Source organism: Humulus lupulus, chromosome 9, assembly GCF_963169125.1.
Source record: "Humulus lupulus chromosome 9, drHumLupu1.1, whole genome shotgun sequence".
Classification (NCBI taxonomy): Eukaryota; Viridiplantae; Streptophyta; class Magnoliopsida; order Rosales; family Cannabaceae; genus Humulus; species Humulus lupulus.
Genome location: NC_084801.1, coordinates 123,764,168 through 123,780,630, shown reverse-complemented (window position 1 = coordinate 123,780,630; position 16,463 = coordinate 123,764,168). Strand labels below are relative to the sequence as shown.

At 42.9% G+C, this 16,463-nt stretch overlaps 1 long non-coding RNA gene across 2 annotated transcripts; it reads right to left on the bottom strand.

Moving 5' to 3' along the window:
- Window positions 1-949: 949 nt before the first annotated feature.
- Window positions 950-2,284, bottom strand: LOC133801785 (uncharacterized). Of its 2 annotated transcripts, none has more exons than XR_009876972.1 (2): window positions 1,996-2,284; window positions 950-1,157 (listed from the first exon to the last, which is right to left on the bottom strand). It is a non-coding gene; the product is annotated as an uncharacterized LOC133801785 (long non-coding RNA). The 2 variants fall into 2 exon arrangements; XR_009876973.1 differs by having other exon boundaries at window positions 2,028-2,284.
- Window positions 2,285-16,463: the final 14,179 nt, after the last annotated feature.

The following is a 16,463-nucleotide window of genomic DNA, read 5'->3' as shown; positions in this document are numbered from 1 at the left end:
TCGATTATATAACACATTTCAATACTTATAAATTTGTGTTATAATACACTTTAGTATAACACATTTTTTGTGTTATATAATGAAGTTTACATAACAAAATTCTTTACTTATAAAAAGTGTTATTGTAATAAATATTTTTTGACCCAACGATTTAGCCAACTGACACGGAGTCAAAATATGAATGATATAGACGAATATATATAGAGAATAACGTAATGACAAAAGTAAAGAAAACACAGTAATTTATAGTGGTTCGGCCCCAGGATCTGGTAATGACCTACGTCCACTTAGAATGATATTGATATGGGATCAAAAGTGTGATCAGAGAACTTGGGTTCAATGAGTTTCAACACTTCTCATAAACAATACAAGTTTACTCAGATAAATTCTATAATCTTTATGATTTCCGGGCTCCCTCCCTCAGTCCCTTCCCATGAGCCATCTCCTGCTATTTATAGGCTCATGGAGGGTTGCCCAATATTGTTACAGATATTATCCCCTGAATCATGGGATATTCAGAAGATTGCATGAGATAAATTCGGGATTCATAAGATCTTTCCATAAATGTTGCTTTGCCAGCGGAACCACAGACCAGTCTGGTCGTGGTAAAGACAGGTCTGTCCTGCTTCTGGTGTGTCTCCTGGTCGATACTCTAGCAGACGCTCCAGGTGTCAGCCACGTGTCAAGAGATTATTCGCCACGTCACAAATGCTAATTTATTGGATAACAATATTATAACACATTTTCGTATTATTTTAATATTTAGATAAGTTTAAATTCTCATTATATATTCATTTATATAACACTAATTTATTCTATTATATTTTTATTTTTTATTTATATAATTAAAATTAGCTTTCTAATATATACTAACATCATCAAATGAACTTGATTTTCAAATAACAAAAAGTAAAAACATTAAACATTTTATTAACAATCCACAAATTAGTTTAAAACATTCAACATTGTATTAACAATCCACAAATTAGTTTAAAACATTCAACACTGTCATCAACAACAAAATATTCTTTAAGTATTCAAGTAGTCTTAAATATTCAACATATTGAAAAATTACTACTTTCAGCACAAAATATTCTACAGCTGCCCAACACAAAGCCTTCAAAATTAAGTATCATTTTCTATTTCGCTTGTCACATCTGCAAAATAAACAAAGAAATATTTTATTGTTATTATCTAGCATCACAAATTACTTCAAGAAAAATGATATGGAAATTATTTCCAAGAAAGGACACCACATACAAAATAATGAATTCACAACTACACCAAAGCAAACAAAGAAACCAAACACTAAATTATAAGACATTGGTTCTTTTTTTAGTATGAAATCATGTGTTCATGAATATGTGTGAGAGAGAAAGAGAGGAAGGAAACGATAGAGAAGTTAAACAAAATTTATATATGTACCATACTAATCCAACCATAACAGTAATAAAATTGTTGAGATTAGCTTTTGGGACCTAGCAACAATAAAAAAGAGATAATAGTGATAAATACTGAAAACAAAAATCATTAACATGCTACTGTACAAATTGAAGGCACCAAAATCACCCTTCATGAGTCAAAGTTTGCCATAATCTATACAAGAGATTGTGAAATAAAGAATTTGATTGTAGAGCGCATAACAATAAATCAATTAACCTTGTGAATTACTATAAACTACTATATAATCACAGAAGAATACAATTAAAATTTAAGCATGTCATGCTGTTGAAAACATCTTCTCCAATATAAAATATCATCCAACAATGCCTACATGAATGCAAGCATCATCTTAAGTTCAGCCCTTCAGAAAGGAAAGTAGATATAGCATGGTGTTGTGTCTATCAAGAAATTAAAATGATCTATTTTTATTGCCTAAACCGATTAAAGTTCCAACTGCAGCTTTTAAAGCAAAAATAAACAAGAACTCAACTTCTGATGACACGCATTATATGCAAGTACCAAAAGACTTTGGAGGAAAATAGGATATCAAACCTTATGATCTATCATTGTGGCAAATGGCATACCAGTGACGATTACAGCTGGGTTAATGATTCCAGCAACTGATGGTGTCTCCCTCAGCATCTGAGTTTCTGATATCCCAACTCTTTTCTGTTTTCACCATGGTTTTTTAAGATGTCTACGTTCGAGAAATCTAGCTTGAAATCATAGTCAGAGTACCTAGTATAAGAGGATGATATTGAAAGTGATTGAACCCTTTAATAACCTGCCAAGAACACCAACAAAATGAACCAGAAAAAAGAACAAACACAAACAAGAAATAATGTCAGAAACAAATCACAAACTTTAATAAATGATAGAAACAGTAGTCAAAAGAACACCACAATATACATGGTTCAGTGGAATTGGCTGTAGAGTCCAAGAACTTTACTTAGCTAATTGTTTAGTAGTATTATAGTATGCTTAGTGTTATCATTGTTACTTTGGATTTTTGGTTCAGACCGGGAGTTATTTGGACACTCATAGTAGTACTTATAGATTTTCTAAGTTTAACCTATAGTTTAAGAATATTAATTATAACCTAAGGTTTGATTAATGTGACTGATATTAAGGATTATATTATTATATTATAAGGTTTAGACATCAACCAATAGGATTTTAAGCACATGTTTTGAATGGTAATTAAGGATTAAGTATTTTTTAGGATTAAATTAAATAAGGGTAAAAGTTTGAATGTATAGGGTCAGTCAGCAGCTTTGAGCACGTTGAGGGCTTAGTCAAGGCTGTTTACTCCATTCAAACTTAGCTAAAAATGTGTAAATTCGTGTTTAAATATTCAGCGTATGCCGATATATCGCAACTATCAGGGGCGATATGTCGCAGCACGTAGATACGGAAAACACGAATCGATGCACGGTCGCCTCGGGAACAAAGGTCCAGGCGATATATCGCCTATAGGGGGCGATATATCGCCTCCACCAGCATGTTTTCAAATACATTTGAATTCTTTTCCCTTCAGCCATTCAAACTCCTTCAACAGTCCAGCATCTTCTGAACGAGTCTTCAGCCTCTGCTGAACGATTATTCAAATGATTTTCACTTAAAAAGCCATTATTTTTATTCAAGTAAAATCAAGATATTTTCATTCCCAAACTCTATAAATAGGACTTAGTACCCAGCCATTATTCACCATTTGCTCTAAGTTCAGAGGCTGCTAGTGTTAAGTGAGTGTGAGAGTGTAAACACTTGGTTTGGGGAAAAACTATAAGCTTAAACATCATAAGCTTATCAAACACTTTGGGAAGTGAGTGCTATAGTATTTCGGTGGATGTTAGATTGGTTTTGCAATCTTTGAGGTAAACCCAAAACTATAGTTCTTTTCTGTATTTTTATGTTATTTCCTTTCTCAAAACCTTCTACTCAGTCCCCTAACCTTATTCTTATTTTGGTTAGGGAATCCAAGCTTTTAAGCATATAAGTCGGTAAGTATGTTTTCTATGGTTTAGTCTTTCCATCTCTTTCATTTCATCTCCTTTCTTTAGACTTACTCTTTCTTATGGTTTTAGGAGTGTTCCAACAATCCCAACTCAGTCCATAATCTCGGTAACTTTGGTAAGGAAATAGGCTAGAATCAACATGTTTATGTGATTATGTTATCTATATGTTTTATGTTATTAAAAGTGTTATGATATATGTGTATGTTTGTAGGCTTGGGCATATGACCCATATGACTAACAAGACCCCAAATGGGTTATGGGCATATGACCTACTTAGCTAGTAGGACCCCACTAATCCCATGGGCATATGCTTGTTTAGTCTATGGGACCCCAAGTAATAATGGCCATTATAATAAGTGTATGTTATATGTATTATGTTAAGTCTTTATGTTTTCTTATGAAATTATGTATGTGACTTTGTGTTAGATTTTCCTTACTGGGCATTAGGCTCACTCCTTTCTGTTTATGTGCAGGAAAATAAGCTTAGAGGCGGAAAGATTCGTGACGCTTGGAGGATGTGTATCGATGATGAATGGAGTCAAGGGGCCGAGCGTTATTCGATTCGAGGATATAGTCTTCCTTTTATGTTTTTATGGTTTTTATGTGTATTTTTCGCATTATGATGTAATGTCTTTTATTTTAAACCATGTTTTGTTTTAAAGACGATGGGATCCCAAAATCCTTCTTAGTATTCTGTTTATTTGTAAATAACTCTTATTTTTCAAGTTACTCAATAAATTATGGTATTTTCGTAAAAATGTAAGTTTTATGTATAGTTTCGATAATGGTCCAATTAGTCTAGATTAGTGGGTCATTACATTGGCCTACGTGAGTTTTCACTATGATCAATCTAGAATAATTACAAGGCTTCAGTACAAAGAGAAAAGTTCTCAGTTTTAGCTTTCTTTGAACAAGCTTCTCACAAGAACTCCAACCTCTATAACTCACTGAACTCTCTCTTTCTCTCTTCTTTTTCTCTTAGTGCTCTCTAAATCTGTGTACATAAATAATGATGCAAGGTTCACTTATATACGTGCACCAAAATATGGATATTTTGATTAACAAACAATCACTTTTTCACAGAATAGTTGCAGCTGTGAAATTTGAATTTTTTTTGCATGAACTCAACAAATGTAACCAGTCCAGGACAGAGAAAAAATAGCTAAACTGAGTGTAATGGGATGAGACAAAAACACACTAAAACAAAAACTAATGAGAAAAAACACTTGCCCAAAAAGGAGCAACTCAAACCATATTTTTAACATCTCAAATATTAAGAAACAAAAACTAGGAATAGGAAACTATTATGCAGGCACTACATTACTTCAAAAACATAAAGCGTGCATAAAGTACAACATAGTATTACTGTCTCATGAGCAGTCTCCTGAAAGAAACCATCAAAATAACTTATAAGGGCAAAGGATATAGAAAAACTATTGACAACATAGTATTATTGTCTCTAATTCTCTACTCATACAGTAATAAGAAAGGAAAAAGAAAACCTTTTGGATGGCTAAATTATTTCATCACTGATGTTACATAAGATTATATTTAAAACAATTGATATTTTTTCTAATGGGTAAAAAAGAAATGAGGCATTTCTAACCTGAGGAATATATTTGATGACTGTCATAAAGACTTGGATTGAGCTGAAAACGGAAAGAATCAGTTCCAAGTCAGAAAGTAAATCAATAATATATTTCATAGAAAATGGAATTTAGAAACCTAAAGCTAATTATGATAAAGCGATTAAGCCAATAAATCGAAGCAAACAAATGCTTTTATCATCTAGCTTTCCAATGTTTTGTAATCGAACTGAATTGTTTGAAACTCAAAATTCAGAACAAAAGAAAAGGAAAGGTAACTAAAGAATGAATCTTACTTAAAAATGTTAATCAACCAAAGCTAGGAATGGTTTGGAAAAACAATGACAAAGCAAACTCCAGCAGCTAACCAAACAATAGAGACAATTGCTAGAGTAATCTTAGAGACAGTCTGACCTCCACGCTGTATAAATACAAAGCCATCATCACCAACAAAAGGTAAAATTCAAAAATAGCAATGCATAACAACATAATTACCACACCAAAACAATAAGGCTCCTCAATCAAGAAGAAGAATCTTATTTCATAGATTGCAATTTGTACTATGGATCAAAATTGAAAACTGTTATACCCAGATTTCGAGCCATAGTAAATATGACCTCGAAAGCTGAGTTCGCATTAGATGGTCTCGTGAGGGTTAGGGTATGCTCTACGATTGTAAACCGAGCCTGCAAAGTATGATACATGACCTCGAATGTAGTGACCTCGAAATGATCTCGATCTCGAAAGATAGCTCTGAGAGCCCCTCATCCTCGGGAACAACTTCGGAGCAGGGATATTGAGTTTGATGTACTATCTCGAAAGCAATGTTAGCTCGGGAGATGTCAGTGGCTCGCACAATGACGTGAAATCTGAGATGCTGAAGCCTTGGAGATACGCTATGACCACCTTGAATATCTACAAGTATTGTAAATATGAGATGTAATCCTCATTTATTGATGTAAATCCCCAAGAATCGTGGGATATTATTTAGTCAGTTATGCGTTTCCTGATCTTTGGGGGACGTTTCCTTTTATATTTGATTATTGGCATTTAAAGCCATTTATTTTTATTCACAAAAGAGTAAATACCCAAAATATGTGGGATAGTATTCTGCATCCTTCTCTATAAATAGAGAAGCCATGCACCATTGTAAGGGACCGAAATTCTGATCCTTGAGAGAAAACTCTGGAGAATTCATGCTAAAGAATTGTTCAGAGATAATCTTGAGATTAATAACAGAGACTCGTGGACTAGGCAGATTTAACTGCTGAACCACGTAAAAAACCGTGTTTGATTCGTTTGTTTATTTTTGGCCATTGTCTTAAATTGTTTACGGGCTCTCTTCTTTTATCTGTTGACGAAAAACGGCGTCAACAGTTTGGTGCTTTCATTGAGAGCTGAACTCAAGCATCCATCCCAGAGAGATTTATGGCTGCAAACAATCAGAACACTCCTGAAGAAAATTACCCAAGGCATCCTGGAAAACAACCAATGGAGAACCCGGACGCTGAAGAAAGGAGTGGGTCCTCTGATTCCCGGGGACCACCTCCACAACCAAGGGATGAGGACATGTACTATAACCCTGAGCGTTATGTCCCTATTGTAGAATTGGAGAATCGGCAGCTGAAACAGCTGCTGGCAGATGCCAACAAACGTAACGAGGAGTTGACTAGGATAGCCGCGGAGGCGCAGGTGGCTCAGCCCCCGCTTCCGCGCGAAGACCAAGTCCCTCCTCCAAGGGACGTGCACGTTCCTCCCCGGAGGCCCCGTGGACGTCCACGAAAAAATGCTGCCACAAGGAGGCCAGCACAACCTCCAGCACCAACAGAGCCATCTGCTCCTTCTAGGCCTCAGAGGAGTACCCGAGCTCGGGTCCCGCCTAATCCACCTGTAGAAGTGCCTGCAGGAACTGAGAACAACCGAGCTCCTGCCGAGGCTCGGACTCAGATTCCTGGTAGTGCACCGAACGCAACTGGCCCATCTCGGGCAAATTTTGGACCCTCCAGGCCGAGGCAAGGACGGCAACCACCGTCACCTATACGGTTTCCTCCGTCTCCCATAAGATATCCTTCACCTCCCCACAGGAACGCTCAACCTGGTCGGGACCAGGATCAAGGGCGTACAGGGGAAAGACAAGGAAACAGGGAGACGTTCCAGGGGCGGAAAGGCGCGCCATCCGAGTGAAGTCAGACGTCCCGATCTCGCACTGCAGAGACGAGGCGACGTAGAAAGGATCCACCACGAAATGACTGATCGATGAGTTTCACCAGTGATGAGTCCGGAGAAACTAGGTCTGTCAGTAAACACGACCGGGGTCGTAAAAATACTGGAAATCACAAGAGCCATCCCGACCTGCGCAATCATCTGAATCAGAGCAAGGGAAAGGGAGATCAGACAAACCCGGATCTTAGGAATCATCTGAATGGGCATAGAGATCCCTCACGTAGACGCGAGCCTGGGATCGCGATTAATGACTATCAATTCCAAAAACCGCCTAAGGACCCAGTACAAGAAAGGATCGATCAGCTCGAAAAAGCCTTTAGGCTTTTGAAGAATGAACGAGGGAACGGTCGATATGAGGACTCTGATGAGGAGCTCGAGCCGTTTGCTCCCAATATTTCTAACACTCAGTTCCCCCAGGGGTTCCGGATTCCTCACGTCCCAGCGTTTGAAGGAAAAACCGACCCATGCAGCCACCTGAGTACATTCAACACTATCATGAGAGCTAGTAACGTGGGTTACGAGCTCAGTTGTATGTTGTTTCCGACATCATTGGCCGGACCTGCCAAGAGTTGATTCGAGAAGTACAAGAGACATTCTATAACTTCGTGGGATCAATTGTCTAGAGACTTCAAGAAGCAGTTTCGAGCTATGATGGGAGTCAGACCCGAAGCATCCACTTTGACTAACGTCCGACAACAACCGGGCGAAACACTGAAGAGCTACCTGACAAGATTTAATCTAGAGGTCGCCCGAGCTCGTGACGTGGATGACAGTGGGCACTTGATGGCCATCCGAGCTGGTGTTTTACCCGGGAGTGCCCTTTGGGATGACATGCAAGGGAAACCGGTGAGGTCGATAACCGAGTTTAACAGACGGGCGCAGAAATTTGTCAATGTAGAGGAGGCGAGGTCAACACTCAAGGCGACCTCACAAACCGAAACTACAACGATAAACATTAACTCCGCCTCAACCTCGGTTGACCCAGCAGCTACACAGCCTACCTCGGAGAATCCCTCCAAGAGGAAAAAGAGCGAGGGAAATAATCCCGAGGTTGATGGAGGAAAGAAGAAAAAAGGAGAAAGGTATTTCTCCGTATATAAAGTGCACACCGAGCTCAACGAGTCTCGGGAAAACATATACCTGGCTAATGAAAACCAGGTCCCCTTCAGGCGTCCGGACCCTATGAAGAATCAAAAGTCCAAGAGGGACTCCAGCAAGTATTGTCGATTTCATAGGGACACCGGCCACACAACTGATGAGTGCCGACAGCTGAAGGACGAGATCGAAGGGTTGATCTCGAGAGGTTATTTCCGGAAGTATGTCAAAAACCAGAATACTGGACAGGCTACTGCCAGCCAGAGAGTAGCCGCGCTTCCGGCAGCACAGAATAATAACTTCCGATCTCGGGATGAGGACAGGCCTCCGCCGATAGATGGAGAGGACGTAATAACCATCTCGGGAGGTCCTCATCTCGCAGGAGGGGGCAGAAATGCTCAAAAACGATATGTGAATGAGCTGAAGACAGGGGACGGGTCTCCATATGAACCCGAACCAAGGGCACCAAAAAGCCAAAGGGTTGAGACTCAGCCTATAACCTTCACCGAGGAGGATGCCTCCCATGTCCAGTTCCCTCATCATGATCCACTCGTCATCACCCTACAGCTTGCCAACAAAAGAGTGCGCCGAGTTCTCATAGACAATGGGAGCTCAGTTAACATTCTTTATAAAGCAACCCTAGAAAAAATGGGACTCTCCCTTCGCGAGCTGAAGGCTTGTGCAACAACTTTGTACGGCTTTTCTGGAGAAGGAACCGCCTGTATGGGGTCCATTGAACTCCCTGTGACCTTGGGAGACTATCCAGTCTTGGTGACCAAGATGATGGAGTTCGTGGTAGTAGAGTTACCATCTGCCTACAATGTATTGCTCGGGAGACCCGCCCTGGTCGGGCTGGGGGCAATTTCATCTGTAAGGCATCTAGCCCTTAAGTTCCCAACTCCAAGTGGAGTCGGAACATTGAAGGGAGATCAATTGGCAGGAAGGGAGTGCTACAACATTTCCTTAAGGGGAAAGAAACAAACAAGCGCGCAAGCACTCGTTGTCATACAGAATAAAGATGGGACAGTTTTAGAAATTGATGAGGAGATCGATCCAAGGATTGAAGAGAAGGTTGACCTCCAACCTTTGGAGGAGCTCGAAGAGGTTCAGCTCGATGAATCTGATCCCTCAAAGAAGGTGAAGGTCGGGAAACACCTCCAAGACGAATCAAAATAGCAATTAATTTTCTTTCTGAAGAAAAACCAGGATGTCTTCGCGTGGTCACATTCTGACATGGTGGGAATAAGCCCTAATGTAGCGAGCCACGCATTGAATATAGACAAAAGCTTTCCCCCGAAGCAGCAAAAGCGAAGGCAGCTGGATGAAGACAGAAAGAAAGCACTAAAGGAGGAGGTGGACAGGCTGAAAGCAAATAATTTTATAAGGGACGCTTTTTACCCTGATTGGGTGGCCAATCCAGTGTTGGTCCCGAAACCCAATGGGACATGGAGGACGTGCATTGACTACTCGGACCTCAACAAGGCCTGCCCGAAAGACTGTTTTCCCCTGCCGAGAATTGATCAGCTCGTAGATGCCACGGCGGGGCATGGTCTGATGTCGTTCATGGATGCCTATTCTGGATATAACCAGATTCCCATGCATGCCCCCAACCAAGAGCATACGAGCTTCATTACAGATAAAGGGCTCTACTGCTACAATGTCATGCCATTCGGACTCAAGAATGCCGGAACCACGTACCAGCGGCTCGTAAACATGATGTTCTCAGAGCAAATAGGGAACAACATGGAAGTTTATGTTGACGACATGCTTGTAAAGTCTCAACTTAACAAGAACCATGTTGATGACCTCGAAGAGTGCTTTGGCGTGCTCAGAAAGTACAACATGAAGTTGAATCCTCAGAAGTGCACTTTTGGGGTGTCTTCAGGAAAATTTCTGGGTTTCATTGTCAATTCTCGTGGGATCGAGGCTAATCCGGACAAAATAAAGGCCCTCATCGATATGCCTTCACCTCGGAAGCATAAAGATGTTCAAAGCCTGACTGGCAGGATGGCAGCTCTGAGCAGGTTCATCTCGAAGTCAACAGACCGCGGTCTCCCATTCTTCAACTTATTGAAAGGAAGTAAGAAGTTCGAATGGACAGATGAGTGCGAGCTAGCCTTTCAGGAGCTCAAAAAGCACCTAGCCGAACCGCCCATCCTATCAAAGCCTGAGACGGGAGAAGTACTGTTCCTGTACCTCTCAACTACCGAATACGCGATAAGCGCGGTGCTCGTCCGAGAGGAAGAGAGAATACAGAAACCCGTCTACTATATCAGTAAAAGATTACTGGGGGCAGAGTCAAGGTATCCACTGATGGAGAAGCTCGCCCTCAGTCTGATCCACTCATCTCGAAAGCTCCGCCCTTACTTTCAGGCACATTCTATCCATGTATTGACAGATCAACCACTAAGGCAAGTCTTGTCTAAACCAGAGGCGTCTGGTCGACTCCTAAAGTGGGTTGTTGAACTCGGACAATTCGAGATCACCTACCATCCGAGGACGACCATCAAGGCACAAGCGTTGGCGGATTTCATAGTGGAGTGCACCGGCATCGCTGATGACGAGGTAACAACCACGGCCCACGAGCTGTGGAAACTTTACGTCGACGGGTCGTCAAATGAAAATGGAGTGGGGGCAGGAGTTATTTTGATCACTCCTGCAGGGAGCAAATTTCACTCTGCATTAAGGTTCGGGTTTAAAGCATCTAATAATGAAGCTGAGTACGAGGCTTTACTGGCGGGACTACGAATAGCAAAAGAGCTCAAGGCCAAAGCTATACATTGCTACAGCGACTCCCAGCTCGTAGTTAATCAAATCTTGGGAGAGTACCAGGCTCGTGGCACAAAAATGGCAGCTTATCTGGAGAAGGCAAAATCCGCATTGGAGTTTTTTGAGTTTTATGCAATCGAACAGGTTCCCCGAGAACAAAACTCAAACGCAGATGCCTTAGCTCGCCTCGCCACCTCCGCCGAAAATGAGGAGCTAAATGTCGTACCCATAGAGCACCTGTCAGCGCCCAGCATTACTGAGCCTGACGAGGAAGATGTGTGTATGGTCGAGACAGAGCCGACCTGGATGAGCCCGATAGTTGAGTACCTCGAAAATGGAATTCTTCCAAAAGATCGAAATCAGGCTCGGAAACTAATGTATCAACTTCCCCGTTACACCATCCTGGACGGAATGCTATACAGAAGAGGGTATTCCATGCCATTGCTCAGATGTGTAACTCCTCCCGAGGCAAAGAAGATTATTGAAGAAATTCATGAAGGATTCTGCGGAGACCATACCGGGGGGCATAGCCTGTCCAAGAAGATTATACGCCAAGGATATTTCTGGCCAACCATTAAAACAGATTCTTTCGAGTTCGTGAAAAAGTGCGACAAGTGCCAGAGATTCGCCACGATACCCCGAGCTCCACCTTCCGAACTAACCATGTTAACATCCCCATGGCCTTTTGCGGTATGGGGCATCGACCTCATAGGCTCACTCCCAACTGGCAAAGGAGGAGTAAAGTATGTTGTGGTCGCAGTTGATTACTTCACAAAATGGACGGAGGCTGAACCATTGGCGACCATTACTTCGAAGAAGATCCTAGATTTTGTAATAAAGAACATCGTATGCCGATATGGAGTGCCAAGAAAGATTGTGTCTGACAACGGAACCCAGTTTGATTGCGACTTATTTACCAACTTTTGTAACAAGAACGGTATAATAAAGAGCTTTTCGTCAGTGGCTCACCCTCAGGCGAACGGTCAGGTCGAAGCCGTTAATAAAACTCTCAAGAGTTCCTTGAAGAAAAAGTTGGAAGAAGCAAAGGGACGATGGCCTGAGGAATTACCCCAAGTCCTTTGGGGATATAGAACTACAGCTCGGACATCAACTGGGCATACCCCGTTTTCTCTAGCATACGGCTGCGAGGCAATGTTGCCCATAGAGGTCGAAATTCCAACGATTCGAACTCAGATTTACAACCAAAGTTCCAATCATACTCAGCTCGAAGAAGCCCTGGACTTGATCGAAGAAAAAAGGGAAGAGGCTCAGTTGAAAAATGCTGCTTACCAGCAACGGACCACGAGATATTTCAATAAGAGGGTTCGAGACCGAAAGTTCGGAGTGGGAGACCTGATTTTGAGACGAGTATTCTTAGCAACCCGAGATCCGGCAGCTGGGGTGCTCGGGCCGAACTGGGAAGGACCATACCAGATAGAGTCAATCATCCGACCGGGCGTATACAAACTTGCGAGATTAGATGGGAGCCTGATACCTCGAGCATGGAATGGCGAACACCTTAGACCATATTATCAATAGTGTAGAAAGTGTCGCCTGTAACCATGATTTTCTGTATTTAGTTTGTTTTTGAATTTCAAATAAAGGGTCTACTTTGTTTCACATGTAATTTATTTTTATCTCTCTTAATTTAATAACCTATGATCACACTCATAGGATATTAAGGGGGCATCATTGGTATACATACCACCAGCTTAAAAAATAAAAAATATACATAAAGTACTTGGATATAACCAAGTACGCGATGTTAGATAGTTCGGACATAACCGAATTATCAAACACAAAGTATTTGGACATGACCAAATGCGCGAGCTTAGATAGTTCGGATATAACCGAACCATCGCGAGCTTAGATAGTTCGGATATAACCGAACCATCAAAACCTAAATATCTGGAGTTAACCAGATGTGTAGGCACTACAGGTTTGGAACAAACCAGCCAAATTATCGATCGATGATAAATGGGAGCCTAAACCTATTGCGAGATAAGTCAAAGTCGAGGCTGGAATATCTTAGAAATATAGTTTCGAACTCTTAACCTCGGAGCTAAAATACTGAGGATGAGGAAAAGTAACTAAAAAAAGATATAACCAAATCATTCATATTACATACCATATAAGTACTTTCGAGTTCATGGTTGGAGTAATATCCGACCTTGATAAATAACGAGGTCGGAAACGGATAATCCGAATAAACTATGCATGAATGCATCGAATTTCGAGCCTAAAATCCAAAATATGTTTGTATGCATAAATAAACATAAACGAGTTCATCAATTATAAGAATGTGCAAAATATTTCGAGCAAAGAAATGCAAAGCATGTAAAAAATTAAATTAGTAAAAAAAAATTGTATCAGCCCCATGGGCGTAATTCACAATAAACATAAACGGTTTCATCAATTATAAGAGGACACAGCCCCAATGACCAATCTCCCCGAGTTCAGACTCAATGAAGAGGAACCTCCTTGGCCTTCTCAGCGGCACCGGACCCCTCAGGACGAATAGCATGACTATCCTCCTGAGCTCCCTCCGAAACGGTACTCGGAGCAGCTTTATCCTTCTCGAGCTGCTCAGCCTCTTCCTTCTCGAGCCGAGCATTCCATCGTTCGAGGAAGGACGCCTCGAGGGGACCCAAAAAACTGGTGTCCAGTTCTTCGTTATAAGCCCACATCCGGTACATGGCTGAATCGACCGCCGTTTCCTTCTTTTCTTTGAACTCGGCAGTGAGGCGGGTTTTGATATCCTCCATGAGGTCGAGGGTGACAGCCTTATCTTCCTCGAGCTTCTTATTGGTCTCCCGAAGCTGGATGTTTTCTTTCTTCTGCTCCTCGAGTTCGTTTTTCAGCTTTCCAAGCTCCTTGGCCATTTCCTCACGCTCCTTAACCACTGCCTCGAGCTTAATGTTCGCCGCCTTCAGGTCATCATTCGCTCTAAGGTGGAGGTCCCTCTCCTCTTGGGCGAGGGTCTTGCTCGAATGGACCTCGTTGTTCAGCTCGTAATTGAGCTGGGCAGTGAAAGCAAGAGCCTGAAAAAAGGAAGAAACCATCATTAGCCTCGAGACAGTATGAATGTAAGCAAAGGGAATATAGGATACTTACCGCGGCAGTGTGCTCGATACTCTTCTCGTACAGGACAGTGCGGTCCCGAGTGCCAGTTAGACACTGCCACTGAGGAGCCTCGAAATTGCCGTATCTCTGGCCGATCCGGGACATTACATCCGAGATCAGCGTAGATCCGTGAGGACCGGCAGCATTATCCACCACATACGAATCCATATGGGTGGAGATAGTTAGCTTCTGAGCTCGGGAAGCAGAAGGTCTTTTGGCGAGCTGGGTAGAAGGTATTTGACCCGCCACAGGAGGTTGGGATTCGACCACGGCAGCGATACCAGTCTGCGAGGCCGGCGCCACCACAGAAACGACGGCTTGCGAGGGTGGTATCGTCGTGGGGGCGTTAGTCTGGCCAGTCGACGCAGCAGCAGAGCTCGAAGCCGGCGGGGGAGGAGGAGGCGTTTTCCTAGATTTCTTGGAGCCTTTCCCAGGCTGGCTGGTTTTCAGTCCCCCTGACCTGGGGCGTTTGCTCCTCTTGGCACCCGCATTGTCGATAAGGGCGTCGAGGTCGGAGTCCATATCGCCTGCACAAGTCATCACAATGAGTCAGTAAAAGAGATGCAAGTTACTTCAACACTATATATAGAGTGGTTGAAGAAAAAACCTAACTGGAACTTTCCCCCGAGCTTGAGCTTGGGGACCATGAAATTCCCCCGTCTTCAGAAGAGGCGGGGGGAGGGCCTTCCCTATAAGTTGGTGATAACCTCGAAAGGTCCCTATAATCATTGGTCCCATACTGCACAGCTATCCCATTCCACATCTCGTCCGTGGTATACATAGTGTCGTATTTCCCGAGCCCACTATCAAACCTATGGACACAGTCATCTACCCAACTCCATATGTAGAAGTGGTATCTATCCTGTGGGCACGAGACTAGTCTATTGGGCCTGTGTTTTAATAAAGTGGGGGACCACATTCGCGAAGTAGGAAGGGTTTTACCTCCATCGGAGTCCGAACTCGAGGCTTCATCATTGGCCTCGTTCCCCGACCGCGGACTTCTCGAGCGAATTGGGAGAGGTGCTTTCCTTTCCCTCCTCGGAGGAAGGATGCCTGTAGGCAGAGGCACTTCCTCCCAGCGTTCATATTTGTTACTGGACCAGTCAGAGGTTGACTGGCCCTGTCCCAACAACCCACAAGCTCGTAGCTTGTCCTCATGTAGCAGAAATGAGAGAGACCTCCTGCCATAAGGGAGTCGGAGCAGGCTCTCTCTGTGCTCCTTCATTGTCTCGTCAGGGGTGGGACGCTGAAAGTTAGCTGAAAGGCGAGATACACTTCAACTAAACATGGATTCAAGGGCTAAAGATTCGAGCTCAAAAATAGAAAGTAACGAGAATACTTACGAATCCGCCTAAACGAACGATGTCGAGACGGGAACAGACCGTCTGTCCAGAAAAAAGCCCTCTTGAAGTCAGGGGGATGGTTCGGAAGGTCTTCAAAGATCTTTGTCTCTTTGGGGTAGCTCGAAAGATAGTAGAAACCATCTCCTCCCCGAGCTCGGGAGGGATTACTCTTCAAGCAAAAGAGATATAAAATCTCTTGGGGTGAAGGTCCTGTCCACCCCTGCTCGTGAAACAAGGACCTCAGGGCAGACAGCACCCTGTATGAATTGGTGTTGAGTTGGAATGGAGCCAACCCAACGAAATCGATGAAGTCCCTGAAAAAGGACTTCAGGGGCAACAAAGCTCCTGCCCTTAGGTGTTCTTGGCTCCAGGCCGCGTATTTCACACTGGAATCGCGGCCCCCAGGAGCGAAACAGCTCCGTTCATGCCTTGTCGGAGCTCGACACTTCAGTGTGTCCAACGAGCTAAGGCCATGAATGGCCAGGATGTCAGTTATCTGGTCGGAGGTGGTAACCGAGCTCTGGTAGAATTCGGCTTCAAACATCTCCCTCCTAGGCTGCGAAGACGAAGGCTCCGCCATTAAGGAAAACTGAAGTTCCCCCGGGTGGTATGCTACCGTGACTTTTAACGCGGGGTCGAGGGGAACTGGCCTAGGTCCGGGGTTAGGCTCCGGATAGATGGCTTCCCGAAGGACCCTTCTCTTCTTTTCGATGACCTCGTCAATCTGGCGGCGATAGTGGGCTCGAATGTCTTCTTGCTCGCGTGCGATCTCGTACTCTTTAATCCGACGCTGGTTCCGGACAAAGACCGATTCCGGGCTCGGAGATTTGGGCTCGTAAGGGATTGCTCGTAATGACCCCCACCGT